Source organism: Tympanuchus pallidicinctus, unplaced genomic scaffold (assembly GCF_026119805.1).
Source record: "Tympanuchus pallidicinctus isolate F22 unplaced genomic scaffold, pur_lepc_1.0 scaffold2, whole genome shotgun sequence".
Taxonomy (NCBI): domain Eukaryota; kingdom Metazoa; phylum Chordata; class Aves; order Galliformes; family Phasianidae; genus Tympanuchus; species Tympanuchus pallidicinctus.
In genome coordinates this window covers 45,455,210-45,469,916 of record NW_026294721.1, presented here as the reverse complement: position 1 = coordinate 45,469,916, position 14,707 = coordinate 45,455,210, and positions in this window count along the sequence as shown.

The following is a 14,707-nucleotide window of genomic DNA, read 5'->3' as shown; positions in this document are numbered from 1 at the left end:
TACTTGCAGACTTTAAACAACTGTAAGATGAATACAGTGATAGATAATTGGTTATGAAAGAGGTTCACAAAAACTACACCAATTAGAGTACTTGTTTTATTAGTTATATGCTGGCTAAGGTGTGGGTTCATATTTTTCCTCACACAGAACTCAATCTGCTACCCAAAGGGCCTACAAAGCATGTTCTTTCTGATTCCTACTAAAGAAAATGCTTTCACATTATCTGTGATAAAAATGAAATTGAGTTTCCATATAGGTAACAAGGAAGGAAACCTCATTCTTTCTAGCGTTTGTTTAGCAGCTAGACTTCAAACATTCTATGAAAAGCAAACAACTCCAGGAAAAGGCAAATTGAAACACAGCAAGCACACTGAACAGATGAAAGGTTCTTAACTGCATCTACAGATTACATAACAGGTTAACAATGATGGGAACGAAACCCAGGGTTACAAATTCAAGATAAAGAAGGGAGCCAAGCTACACAGGGCTCATGACAAGTACTAACTCTTTCACAGTTAATTTCACAGTGTTATTGTTCTTATTTTATACAAAGTGGAGTAAGAAATTTCTTCTTTGAGTACTGAGGTATCATGAAAATTCAGTGCCACACAGTTTCTTCTTTTAATGTGTACATAAAGAAATGGCAGCTGAAAGCATTGGCATTTTAAGTGAACTATTATACAATAGCTGACTTTCTCATCTGATCCTTTACCATCTAACAAATGATTTTCATCATGACTCAAAATGATTCATTACCCAGAAATATTTTAACCTTCTGTCATGGAAAAATAAAGCAAGAGCTCCCTCTATGTAACTCTGGATGTACTACTTCTCAGTATTCTGTGTTACAAATATGTTAGTCTTAGATATTAGAAGTATCACTGTGCAAGTAAGTGACACACATAAGAAAATAAGCAAAATATGTGGAAAATTCTTCTGTAATAAATTGATTTTTTCATTAGAATTATAGAGATAATTACAATGTAAGAGTGTAAGCATACTAATTCTAAATAAGTTGATAGTAAAGATCCACAGAAGGTAAAAGGCCAAAATTTCAGATGACTCAAAACAAGGTTTTGACACACAAACAGCTATTCTTCTATATCAGATAAACCAAAGTACTAAGAAACACCTGAGGAAATCTGAGTGCTGCAGTAAAATTTTTACCATTCTTGGCTGACTTCCTTGTCTCTCTATCTAAGGCATGGATGTTCAACCTTCTGGCTTGCCTGAGCCATATTTTCTAAAGATGTATTTCTTATTAAAACTTGAAGAAAATGTAACAAAGCCATAGAAGTAGGATATTATTTTTGTAAATCGAATGCATTAATATCTGGTTCAGTTGAAGTGCCTGCAATTCTTAGAGCATTCTCAAGGTGTTTGTCAGATTTTTGATGATATTGCTCCATTTCTGTACTTTACCTTTGAAAACAGTTGTTTGCAAACATACATACTGCCGAAATCAATGACATGAATGAGGCATTCTGAATTATGAATGATTATGAATTCTGAAATCTCTTCTGAAATTCAAAGCAGAAAACAAGGCTGCATGCTTCTTTTGTTGTTCACAGGAGTGTGTTTAGCCAATGTATCAAAAGGCATACATTATATGCCATAACTTGAGCTTCCTGTATATTAAGAAGCATCTTGAATACTGCTATGGTACGAAGCAATACAGTTAAGTTGATCATTTGCCTTAAAGATGGATGTTTAACTCATTTAAATGAGAGGTCAATTTTAACAAAAACTTTAGCACAAATTTTCCTTTTGATTCCATTACCCTTGGTTCTGTTTCTCAAATGGTCAAATATTTTCTGCATTTTATGCTAACTTAACCACCTTACTTTAGAGAAGAAAATTACGCCCCCATAATCAGCTTCCATACTTCTAAGAGACTCATGGAATTGATGATGCCAGCTTCCTGGATTTCATGAAACTCACAGCTTTGACAATGATTTGCATAACATTACCCACTTCAAAAGCTTTTGTGCCTAAATTTTCTTGATGTAAGATGTAATTATTTCATCAAATTCAAGTTGGCACCAGTAATTGCACCATCTTTGATTCATTTTAGAAGTCCCTCTTTTTTTTCCAAAACTAATATTGCTGGAGCATCATCAGAAGCATATCAGATATTCTGAGAAAGGATAAAGAAAATTACTTCAGTGCATTTTTTGCTGCTTCATACAAATGAAGTGATTTAGTTGGGTCTTTCAATGGCAGCAAAGAAGTCACAACTGCATTACATTCATTATCAATACCACTAATAAAAATGGCAAGTTAAATAACAGTAGCAACAGTACTTTCATCTACTACCTAGCCTAACACTCAATCTAGCAGAATTATTCTACAAATGTCTTCCCATAGGTATTCCTGTTTCTTCAATTCAATTACAGTTTGCAGAGAAAAGCTGATTTTACAATTTTTTTTTTTTAAATGAGGACAAATTGTATCTGCCACGCTTTCCATGCATTTCTTAATAATCACTAGTAAATTTTGATTTTTTTTTTTTCCAATTGGGTGTGCTACCACATAAATAGTTCCCACTTGTGTTGTAACTTTAAAAATATTTTGTTGAGATAACATACTTTCAGTTCTGCTCTTTTGTGGAGGTTTTTTTTTTTTTTTTCCCCCAAGAAAATCCCTGCATTGAATTTGGCAACATACTCTTCCTTGCTTTCTTAAACTGTAATCCTTAAAAAGAGCACAATTTCCTTACGAATTAAGAATAGTATCATTGTCTAAACAATTGACTTCATAGATTCCTTTCTCATACTCTGAGGAAAGCAGAAACATTCCTTAACTCCAAATCACTGGTTACCTAGGAGAAATACTGCCTCTACACCTGAAGTTTATAGCACTTTGTCCAGGGCATTGTTTCACTATCAGTCTATGCTATTGAGATACTAACAGACTAAATCTGTGAAGAGATCCTCCAAGACTACTCTCAGGACTTTCAGACACAGAATATCCTAGAAAAGGCTACTTGGGAGTCTTAGAATTTATTTACCCCAAAAGAGATTGTACCCAGACCGGATGATCTGATTACAGACTTTCTACACTTGCATTTTTTAAAGCATATTCCTCTCTTGAAGAATGGACTGTGTTTGAAATTTTGGAACTTTAGAATTAAGAAGTGTCATATCCAGATCTTTATGTCAGCAGTTCACTGAGGTATGTGTCTTTGGATTATGCTATTAAGTAGCTTTGTGGAACTCTTCACATTTACACATTCCAGCTACAGAACGTCGGCTCTAAACTGCTCATCTGAAAAACTCACTTCTACTTCTGAGGTTTTCCTGGACAACTAATATGTTAGGAGAGCAACAATGGAAAATAATTCTCTACACAATACTGACCACCCTGGAGATGACACAACTAAGAAATTAGATTCCAAATATAGACTTGTAAGGCATGAGACAGGTATTACTGCAAGACAGGTGAGCATACAACTGATAAATATCATATGACTAGTATTAGTAATTTGGTGGCAACTACAGTGTAAGTTCTGATAATTCTGTGCACATTTTTGGGTTGCTTAAGCCTGTGCAGCTGTATTTTTACTACCTTTGTGAGACTAATCAATTTCACTAAATTAACTGTGTGATCATATCATGAGTAATTTCATCAGTCGAGTCTAATAAATAACATTAATCTCTCCAAGAAATTGTAGAAGTACAGGGAAGAACAGCAAATATAGATGAATCTTCCTTGGCTGCCAGAGGGAGGTAGACCATTGGCAGCTGCTGCATATTAGATAATGTAGCCTTTCACTATAAAATAAAGTATTTTCTTCTAAGTCTAAAACTGTATACCAAGCAACTCAGACAGATAATGAAACCTCATATTGTGCTGATTTGTCTTTACTGAAGGACATCTTAATATTGAACTGTATCTTTTGTTCCTATTTAAATATGGGTCAGGCAACAGCAGTGTGTGTTTACATTCATAATTCCTTTCTGAAAAGATAATTTGACATGCTCTCCCTCTTCCCATTTTGCTGCATACCCAGCTTTAGTTGCAAAGATCATTTACTGTCGTAATTCTTTTCCCCCTTCAAAAGTGTCTACACACGCTATGTCTCATGATGAATACCCATCTGTAAACAAAGAAGTGATTCATTATTACAGTTGAAGGGCACTGTTTTACCTGAATGTAAACTCACCATTTTTAAAAAACCTCACAGCTTGACACTTGAAATCCCATTGAGCACTCTGAAAGCTTTGTTGACATGGACTGATGTTCCAAACAATTAACTTCATAATATCAACAACTGGAGGCTAGTTTCAGCCAGGGAAAGTGAGTCAAGTTCCCTACTGTAAACCTAATAAAGTCAAGGGAGTTAAGCTAGGGTTCTACTTATTACAGACAAGTATTTGACCTCCATTTTTCCTGCTCTGAACTAATTTTGAGTCTAGCTGTACTGCATTAACTGCTCTGTAGAAAACAAATTGGAACAGTTCTCTTATTCTTATTTAAAAATCAGGATCTATACACTATAATCCTGCTTTCTCAGAATACTTTCTGAAATATTAATCTGTCAACATTGTTAGAGCTCAGATGGAGATAACCACTTCTCAGCTGATAATTATCCCTCACCAGAGATATGGAGATGGGGTAGCTGCTCACATATGTATTTCTGTTGCCCTTTCCGCTTATGGATTGTCTGTCCTAATGCAGCTCTACACAATTCAGAAATCAACTGATTAATTCAATGCATCATTTGAATTCAGGTTGAATCACAATTGTCTGAAGAGCAAACATATATGGACTTAAGGACTGTGATCATGACAATCTCCTTATTATCACCTTTGCTATCAATCTCTTGACAGTGTATGTTATATTAACCTTAACCTTTAAAGAAATACCTTGTACAACTTCAATTAGTTATTTTAGTTTTTCACTACAACTCAATTCAACAGTGATAGTTCAATAGTGAACCTACTGTTTTGTGGCAACTGATGTTATAATACCTGGAAAACAGTACCTGGGAACATCCAGTTTCAAGCTGGAGAATGACAGATGAATAGTTTTTATTTCTGAAGAGAGACAGGTGCTTTGAGTTGGATCATAGGACGATCTGGATTGAAAAGGACCACAACGATCATCCAGTTTCAACCCCCCTGCTATGTACAGGGTCACCAACCACAAGACCAGGCTGCCCAGAGCTGCATCCAGCCTGGCCTTGAATGTCTCCAGGAATGGGGCACCCACAACCTCCTTGGGCAACCTGTTCCAGTGCATCACCACCCTCTGGTGGAAAAAGATGTAAAGATGTAAAGGACTAAGGCACTTCCTTGAAGTTAAGCTATTTCCTCCTTTCTTTGATAGTAATACATGAGAGAAACTCACAAGTCATACAGAAATACGCTCCAAAAATAACATCTGCCACAGCCTGTCTGTAGTGGGTTTTCATTCTAGTTTTTATCTATCTTTATGATACTGATAATTTCTATAGCTATATCACTACTTTCCTTGAACAAAAAGATTGTAATTTGAGATTTAGTAAAAGCTTTTCAGTTATTTCACAGCAGTTATGTCTTTAGTGGTAAAGTTAGGGTTCCTGTGTTAATACTAATCCTTTTCCACTGGTACATGTTGTGCTACAAAGGAAGTTAAATCTTGCAAAGTAGTAATCCTGCCTACAGAATTCAGGCACATTTATACACAGATAACTGCTTGTATTTGTCATCAGTCACACGTATTTATGATCTTGCCATTGCAATTTAGTTGCAGGAATAGCAAAAGAATATGTGATACAGTATATTATTCAGTAGTTCAAGGATAATTATTTGTAACAATTTTAGGAATGCTATTAACACAGTAATGCAGGCACTGCATAGCTGTGATGAACTTAAGACACTAGGTATGTTCAATATGAAATTGCATTCAGGAGAAACAAAAGCCTTATTAACATGATTCTTCAGAAAGATTAGGCACAATACCATAGAACTAGAGATGATTGTATATTCAAAAAGAAGAGGAACTATCAGGGAGCATACTGACATACAGCAAGGTCATGCATAAATCAACACATGCTCCTAAAGCATGGTAAGCTGTAGGGAAGACAAGAAGGCATGTACTTGCATATAATTTAAAGGCATTTCTCCAAAATCTTTCAGAAGATTAAGTTCATGAGCTATTGCTCATGATTTCTGAAAAGGAATTGTTGAGGTATATCTATTTTCTTTCATAATATAAGAGCAAGGAGCCATTTAAAACTGATAAATAACATGTATGAAGTTAAAAGAATATTCTATAAAGTGCTCATTTAATACATTGAGCTCTCCACCATGAATAATAACTGTGTTAACAGTTAACAAACAACATTCACATATCTATTACTAGAAAAACACAGTAAAGAACATGACTGCTTCTGCACACCCAAAATCTTAAAATAAAGGTACATATGTAGCTCACAGATTAAGCACATTCTTTTCAAGCACAGTAATGTGATTTGAATTAGCACAGAAACTGAAGTTTCCAGTATAGGATGTGCTGTATAAAAGCACAAAGATTTGTCTTGCACATTGCTTATACTTCTAACAGGTTAGAATTAAAATATATTCTTAGTTTACACTGAGAATACAGAAAAACAATATAACATACTATGCCATTTTATAGACACATCAATAATGAGAACATTGCTAAAGCACTTGAGTTTGCCAACTACTGATGAGATTCAGGCGAAGTTCTTTAACAGGCGTATTCAACATCAAAAAGGTATTTTGCCTGCCCTGATTACAGTGATCCTGAGAACCCACTGTTTGATTCAACGGTCAACACCTCTTCTGCATTCCTATAACAAGAGATTTCTTGCAATAGATTTTCCTTCTACACAGCAGCTGGTAAATACATTTATGGCCCCAAGTCCCTTACAGCACAGCTGTCATGAACACAGGAATGCTGTAGTACAATGAGGGTTGTATCAGTCATACTCCAACAAATGCATATATATTATTTTCTGTGCCTCTTAATAAGCTATTATCCCTGCAGTGAGCAGTGACTATTATAAGTTGACCTGACAACCAACTATTGTACTGCTGTGCTCTAAGATGATTATCATTTAATAGTTACAATATTTGTTGAAGTATATTTACTTCAACAAGCTTCCTTTGACAGTGTTATTCATTGTTTTTAGATTACTTCTAACCTGCAATGCATTATATAGTATTCACTACTCCTACTAAATAAATTTTTCTTAAGTTCCACCATTAAACATTGAGACATCCTTCTGAAAGAGACACTGAGCTCCAAAATAAGAATTCACCACTGTAAGTGAATAGCTAGGACTGCAATTGCTCAACTAGAGTAAAAATACAGCAGATAGAAATGTTCAATAAGCTTGAAAATATGGGTGATAAAATAACATTGTTTTAACATAATATCCAGTATCTATTTATTTCATACATTTTTTGTTTTATTTTTAGGAGTCTTCAAAACTAGGATCACGCTAATATCATCTATAAAAATTGCTTTTTTGTAATTGTATACTCCTTCCATTCTCAGTGATTTTCATAAAGAAAATACCACAGCTCAATTCAAATATGAATAATTCAGGTACTTTGCATGGCATGATTTGCTTTTGAAACCCAACATAGTATCTTATGACTAGGCTGAAAATAAACACACTGAGACAAAACAAATATCTTCTCTTAAAATTAAGTTTAATTTTATTATAAATACTTACAAACTTCTACAAATGAAAGTCAGGAGTTATTAATTGAAATTAATAGACCCTGCCAGCATACAACTGGCATAAGAAAAGCAAGACTCTACTCTCAAGAAATATTTCTAAACAGCATGTCATCCTATTTGAGCTATACCACAAGAGACAGTAAGCCACTGAAAAACTGCTTAAGCCCAGCAACACAGATTTTCTAATTACAGTGCTCATTCTGGGCAACGTAGAAATTGAACACAAAAACTCACCTTAGCAGCTTAAAATATACATTTTTTTAAAACATCACTTTGCCTGCCTCTTGCACATAAATCATGTAGTGCCACCTCAACTTCGCAGCCCTTATCTTCTCAACTACTAAGAATTGCTGGCATCACTAACTCACTTCATATTATGCTATTTCTTTCTGTGCAACCTGTCACTTCATTTTATCCTGCACCTCATGGCTTGACAGATGCACTTATAGGAATGCTTCTCTATTTCTTGCCGTATTCAGATTCTGCTATAATGCCAGCTTCCCCCCAAGAGCACTGCTGCATCATAAACTGCTTCCTATACTTGTAAATAGAACTACAGAAGACAATCAAACACCACAAGAGTTGTAATGCTGTGTATATCCATAGAACATAACTTATTTCCAACATAAGTTATGCTATGGGTATACTCTCAATTCACAAAACCAACTGACATTTATAAAGGAAAAGCATACAGCCCAGATCACTGTGGCCTGAACAAGTCTGTCTCACTGAAATGAGCAGGGAATGTACTCCACATATATACAGTCTAAACAGAGTAGTACACAAAGTACATTCATAAATTCTGAAAAAAAACCAAGCAGATTGTATTCTGGGATGTTTGATTTTATATGCTTGATTTTTAGAGCTGCTGCTGATAGCTATACATGTGTACTTTAAATGGTCTAATACAGAAACAGGTATATAAGTTCCATTTTTCTTCTTTTAAAAGTCTAAAAGGGAAATTAGTGTACACAGGTGAGTGGCTAGATGATAAGAAACAAAAATGAAACTGATGACACAACATCAGTAGGGATTTAAAGTACAACTAATGAAAAAACCACCGGGGTCTCCCATAAATCAAGAAAGTTTGTTGACCAAGTAAGAAATCAAAATATGTAGCTAGAACCAAGGAAATCCTTGTGTAGCTGTTATTTCTCTCAAGCTGATGAATGTTTACTTGAAAAACAAACAATTTGAATGTACAGGTGATATAAAGTTAATGATTCATATGTGACTGCATGCAAAGAAAAAGTGCTTTTTCCCCCAAATTATTTGTTTTGTTAATACCAGCCTTTGCTTTTAGTCAGAAGTAGGCTGCCCACCCACTTAGCTGTGTTAATCATAGGGAGCATATTACATCAGTTACTGAAAATCACTGACTTCATTACTTGCTGCAAATGGAGTATGTTGACAAGGTATTAAGAGGAGAATTTGAAATCTTTTGGTTCTCCACACCCAAGGGACAGTTCTGCAAACAGATAGTTCACAGAATCAGATCCCTACCTTCTGAAGAGAAGCAACGTTGAATTATCTGAGATATGAACTCTGAGTTAAAAAGGGAAAAAAAAAAATCAAGCTCCATAGGGAAGCAAGCTATTTTCCTTTAAACGCTCCCAAACAGGAACATAAACTGAAAGTGACTTATCAGAAGTCAACTTCCTCTGTACCTGCGAGGGTGAAGTAGCTGAACTAGCATGCTTTTACAGATTAAGGATTCTCAAGATATTTCTCTTCCCCAGATTGTCACACAGGTAATGTCCTTATTTATGTGGAACCATTGATTGATTCCTACTCCCCCTTCACTCCCCCATCCCCCCAGTGGCTTGTTTCTCTTCCTATAGTCTGTCATATATTGTTGATGTAATTTTCTTTCCTAGCCAATCAGCCTCCAGACAGTAAAATATCTTACACCCTACAAACAAAAGAAAGTTACAGAATAAGACTTCCATTTATTTTATGCAGTTCTTAATTTCTTCCATGCCCAATTCTACTTAACAGTAGCAAACAATATTTTCCTAGTACTCTGGTGTACAAAACATTTTACAGCACTCACCCTTTAAGTCCAAGGAGAAGAGAAGCTGTGTAAAATGGTGACTAAACTTACAATCATACTGTTGGAGAGAGGTAGGAGAACAGGCACAGTTAACTGCTTTTTTAACTGCTCTTTCCTTAGCCTGAGATGGGCCAGACTACATCTACTATACAAAATTCTAATCATTTGTGAAGTCTGCATGAGCGAACTTAAAGCAGAGGTTGAAACAGTAAAAAAAAAAAAAAAAAACACATTCAAAACACCCAAAGGCAAAAGAAATATATAATTCCTTGTATTGCAATATTACCAGTTATTAAATTGAGGAAATGTATTCAAAAAGCAAGGTTTAAGCTTACCAGTACTCTTATCAAACAACTTTACACCATCTTATACACTGCCAAATAACTTTGCTGCCAAAGAACATTTTCTCCACAAATCATGAGAAAGTTTATTGCACAGAAGCCCATCTCCTACTGCCAAAGCAATCAAATCAGCAACCCTATATCGTTACTCCTCTGCCAGCACCTCTTAAAAATAGGTATAACAGTATCAGAAGGTGAAAAAGATTGGAGCTGAAGCATATGCAAGACAGAACTTGAAATTCAGTTAAGTTGCATGAAGAATCTTGCACAGAACTCAAAAATAGCCAGAGAAATGTAGCTGACAAGTAATGTGGATCTCAAATGCATAGAAACACACAGACTGGAAGAGACCTCTGGCATTCAGCTCATCCAACCTGATCCAAGTAAGGCCAAATTGCAAGCGAGAGATATTCCCCAGCATCTTCCATCCTTGAAGAGTATTCCTGATGATGTTTCACATATATCCTGGACAACTCATTTATGCGCTTGCTCTTGTTCATTATTTTTTCCTTAATACAGTCAAAATTTCCCTTGCTGAGCACAGAGCTGTCCCTCTCCCTTTTTCTGTGCAGCTCTCTAAGGAGCCACTGCTTCCTTGATAAGTTCCTCTCCTTCAGTGAAAACAGCAATTGATGCTGCATATAAAGTCCTGCCTTCTCTTCTGCTAAGTAAGCCCTGCTCTCAGCCAAGGTCATTGTGCACTCCAGCCCCCTGAGAAGGTACTGGTAGAGCTCAGCTGGTCTCTCTAATTAGTCAATATCTTCATGCAGTGAGAAATCCAGAACTACACAGATATGGTTCAGATAAAATTCTGCACCCCCCAGGCAAAGAGAAATAGTCATTTCCCTTGACCTGATGGCTATTTCCCCTCCAATGCAACACTAAATGCAGTTCACTGGCCCTGCCACAAGCACACAGAGCTGGCTCACTTTCTGTGACCCCTACAGACCCCACCCTGCAGAGCTGCTCAGAAATTTACATACTGACATACTTTGTAGAAAGTAGCACCTTTGCAAGCTCAATCTTCTGTCTGAGTCTTCTCAATGCTACAAAATACCCTAGAGAAATACTCCACAACCACCCACTCTGACATCTACCAAGCCATCTAATCTCTGAGGGGGCCATTTTTCCTCTTTCCTTCTGCTTCCTACTACTTCTCACCCTTAAGAGGAAAATAATTCTGGTTAGTCCTCCTCCTGGTTCCAAAGCTCTTTTCAGCTTTCAGACAAGAAATAACATGAAAACCTCTGCTGCAGCCCTCATAGGTTGCTTTCTTCCAGCCAGGAAAAAAAGCCTGTTTCACTCTCCATAAGGAAAATAAGAAATTCCTTTAGACCTAAAGCTCTTTGCTATATTTCAATTCTGTCTTTAGCTTTTATCAAACTCATTCTTCCCTTTTACCCTTGACTAGTGGTTCAAGAGTTAAACAGCAAGTGTAAGGTTTTTGGATGAGGGCTTGCACAGCTTCATCAAGGAGCTTTACATCACTTTTGAGCACAGTGAGTACTTCAGAAAATGAAAGCAGAAATAAAGTTCATAAGAAGCAACATTCACATTACTTTCGTGAGTTTATCTGATTCTGTTATCGTATTCTTACTTAACTTGCTCATGGGGTGAAAGCAATAATAATAAATAAATGTCTGAAGGCATCTAGTTTAATTTAAATGACTGAGAATCTATGAACTATATGAGAGATTTAATCAGATTACTGATGGAGAAGAGCATGATCTTTCTTCCAGCACAACAGCTGTTGAGAAGTTGAACCAGAATTTACTAAAGAGATAATCCCCAACGTTATTTTTTGTTGTTGTTGTTAATACCAGTTCATGAACAGCAGTGATTTCAATCCTAAACAATCCTAAAGTTAGTTTCTGGATTTTTTTTTTTTTTCCTCTCCTGCTCTTGAAAAAGTATAAGTAACAGAAAACACTCTCAAAAATGTCCTTCAAAAGAAATGCTACCTATGCTTAGACAAATACTTTCAAAATATACTCAAAATACTGTACAGACAAAAAAAGAATTGGAAAATACCTAGTCTGATGCTATAGACGTTGCTAGTTAAAAAGCTTCAATATGAAAAGCTAGTGCATTTCACTAAAAGATTTTTTAAAGAGGTTACTTTAGTAATTTTGAAAACCCAAAAGAGTAAGTGAAAAAACTTAATTTATCTTGTGCTTTTCCTGCTTGTCTCTGTAATTGAATAGTAGCTTCATATTTATTCATCCCTTATTTTCCAAGCACGATTGATTGCGAGGAAAATTAGAGATCGCTACTCTTCCTTTTAAGCTTCAAATCTTAAGGCTATTTAAAATGGAGTGCTACACATACACAGACATTAGATGAATGCTAGCAGCAAGGTATTAGGAATTCCATTACAGATATAACAGAAAAAAAAAGCTAGATAGATACCCTACTAGCACTTCCATGAAAGCCCTCATTTGTCCTGTGAAGAGCAAAACTGCTTCCAGTAAGTTCTTTAATAGTATCAGGGAACAGCAATAGTCACATCATAACAACCAGGAAGATCAACACAATGGAAAACCGACACAAGAGACGTAGTAACAGAGAAACTAACTCAATAGAAAGGGAAGGAAAAAAAATCTACTCACCCCTCACTGAAGATCTAAGCCCACAGGGAAAACTCCACAAAAAAGGGACCTCCAGAAAAAGAGTCTTCCAGAGTAGGGGTCAGCCCTTAAATGAGAATCTAAGAGAGGTGCAGCCAGGCTCCACCCTTTCTGGTCATACAGCTAAATTGCCTTCACCTGTGCACCCAGGGCTAACGGTTCTTTTCCCCAGGTGCTCAATCAATGGCTCAGGCTGTGACTCAACAGTTACTATACATACATAGAGAAAGAAAAAGGCAACTCACCCAGTTGGTGATAAGGATCTCTGCCTGCAAAGCACACCACCTCAAGAAGTAACCTTCTTCCAGAAGACATTCTCCTGTCAGAGGCTAACCTTTAAATAAATCCCGAAACGCCGGGGAGGAGAGGGGGAGAAGCAAACCCTGGGTTCGCTTATTCTGGTCATGTGGGAAGCATAGGTAAATTGTTTGCACCTGTGCTTCTTGGGCCAACCCTCCACCAGATGCTCAATCAACAGCTCAGGCCATGACCTAACTGTTCCCCCTACATCCCTCTCTGCACTTTTTACTACAATCTTTGCTCGCTTAGTTCTGTTTTTAAAGCTTTTGGGACTTTATAAAACTATCTGAATTTTTAAACAAATATTTGTGATGTTTTAAAAATAGCAATAAAGTATGACGTATAAATCTGAAGATGGCAAGCTCTTCATCCCGTGATTGTTTCCTCCTATCTCATCTTTCCTTGTGGTGTTACTTTTAGAAGTAAATGTCCACACTAAGAGAATACACCTCAGAGCACTGTGTGTATACACACAATGCAAAAAACCTATAAAGAACATTTCTATCTCTCTCCAAGCACCTAGGGGCACTTCTGGACTTTTCCTTAAATACCTTCTAGGTTTTACTCTTTGAATAAACTACTGCAGGTTTTAAACATTCTTTCCTTCTCCAGGAAAATACAGTAACTTTTATTTCATTTGGCAAGAGCCAGTATCTGCCAACAACAAAAGTTTTGCTGGCACCAAACAGTGTCTTGAGATGTAGTAGTTATGAGTGCTGCTTTTAAGCTGCTGGGTAGATTGTCTGTATATATTCCAAGAACATCTAGCTTCAATAAGATCTACTGTTCATGTCCTAAGGCAGTTCCACATGGCTGTCAATCCTCTCCAAACAATTGTCTAAATGAAGTTAAACCATGACAATAAATCAGATTATGGTATTGTGAGTGGGCAGAGGCACCTTTGCTGACTGATCTGACTACCTGAAAGAAACCAGAGGATTTAACAGGGTATGGAATGACAGCCTTGGAGGAATTTATAATTTTCAAAACTAATTTATAAAGTAATTTGTTGGCATTTTTAAAAATGTGTATGGGAACTGCTGAGTCACGGCCTGAACCTCTGACTGATCACCTGAGGCAAGCAATGAGTCAGCCACAGGAGCACAGGTGAAGGCAATTCAGCTATGCTGATGGAAGGGGTGGAACCTTGCTGCACCTCTCCCAGACCCATTTAAGAGCTGACTGCCAGAGAGGAAGGATCTTTTCTGGGATTCTGCTTCGTTGAAGTTTTGTAAGTGAGCCCAGGATAGAGGTAAGCTTTCTGTTTATTCTCCATTTGTTATCATCATCTGCTTTGCTAAGTTCTCTTGTGTATTTCATAGTTATAGCATCCTTATATTCATTGATCATATAAAATGAAATTTTCAAGCAGTTTATTTCTGAATTTAGGTATGGTCTTGGCCTATTGTTCTCTCGTGTTTCTCTATTGTTTGTGAACTGTAAAGCATATTTTGTTTCTTTACGCAAAATATTTTGGAGAAAAAACATTCAGAAAAGAGACTGGAGAGTGTTTTTTATGGTTATAGAGCTTTGAAACACTGCAACTCATATGCTATGATGAACATTTCTGAACGCACCCTCATATTTTCATATCTTTATTTTTTCTGAAGTCTATTTTCTAGCATATATGAAAAAGAAAATAGTATATCCTTCTGACCATTAGAATTACAAGAGTTTAGAGTGTTTAT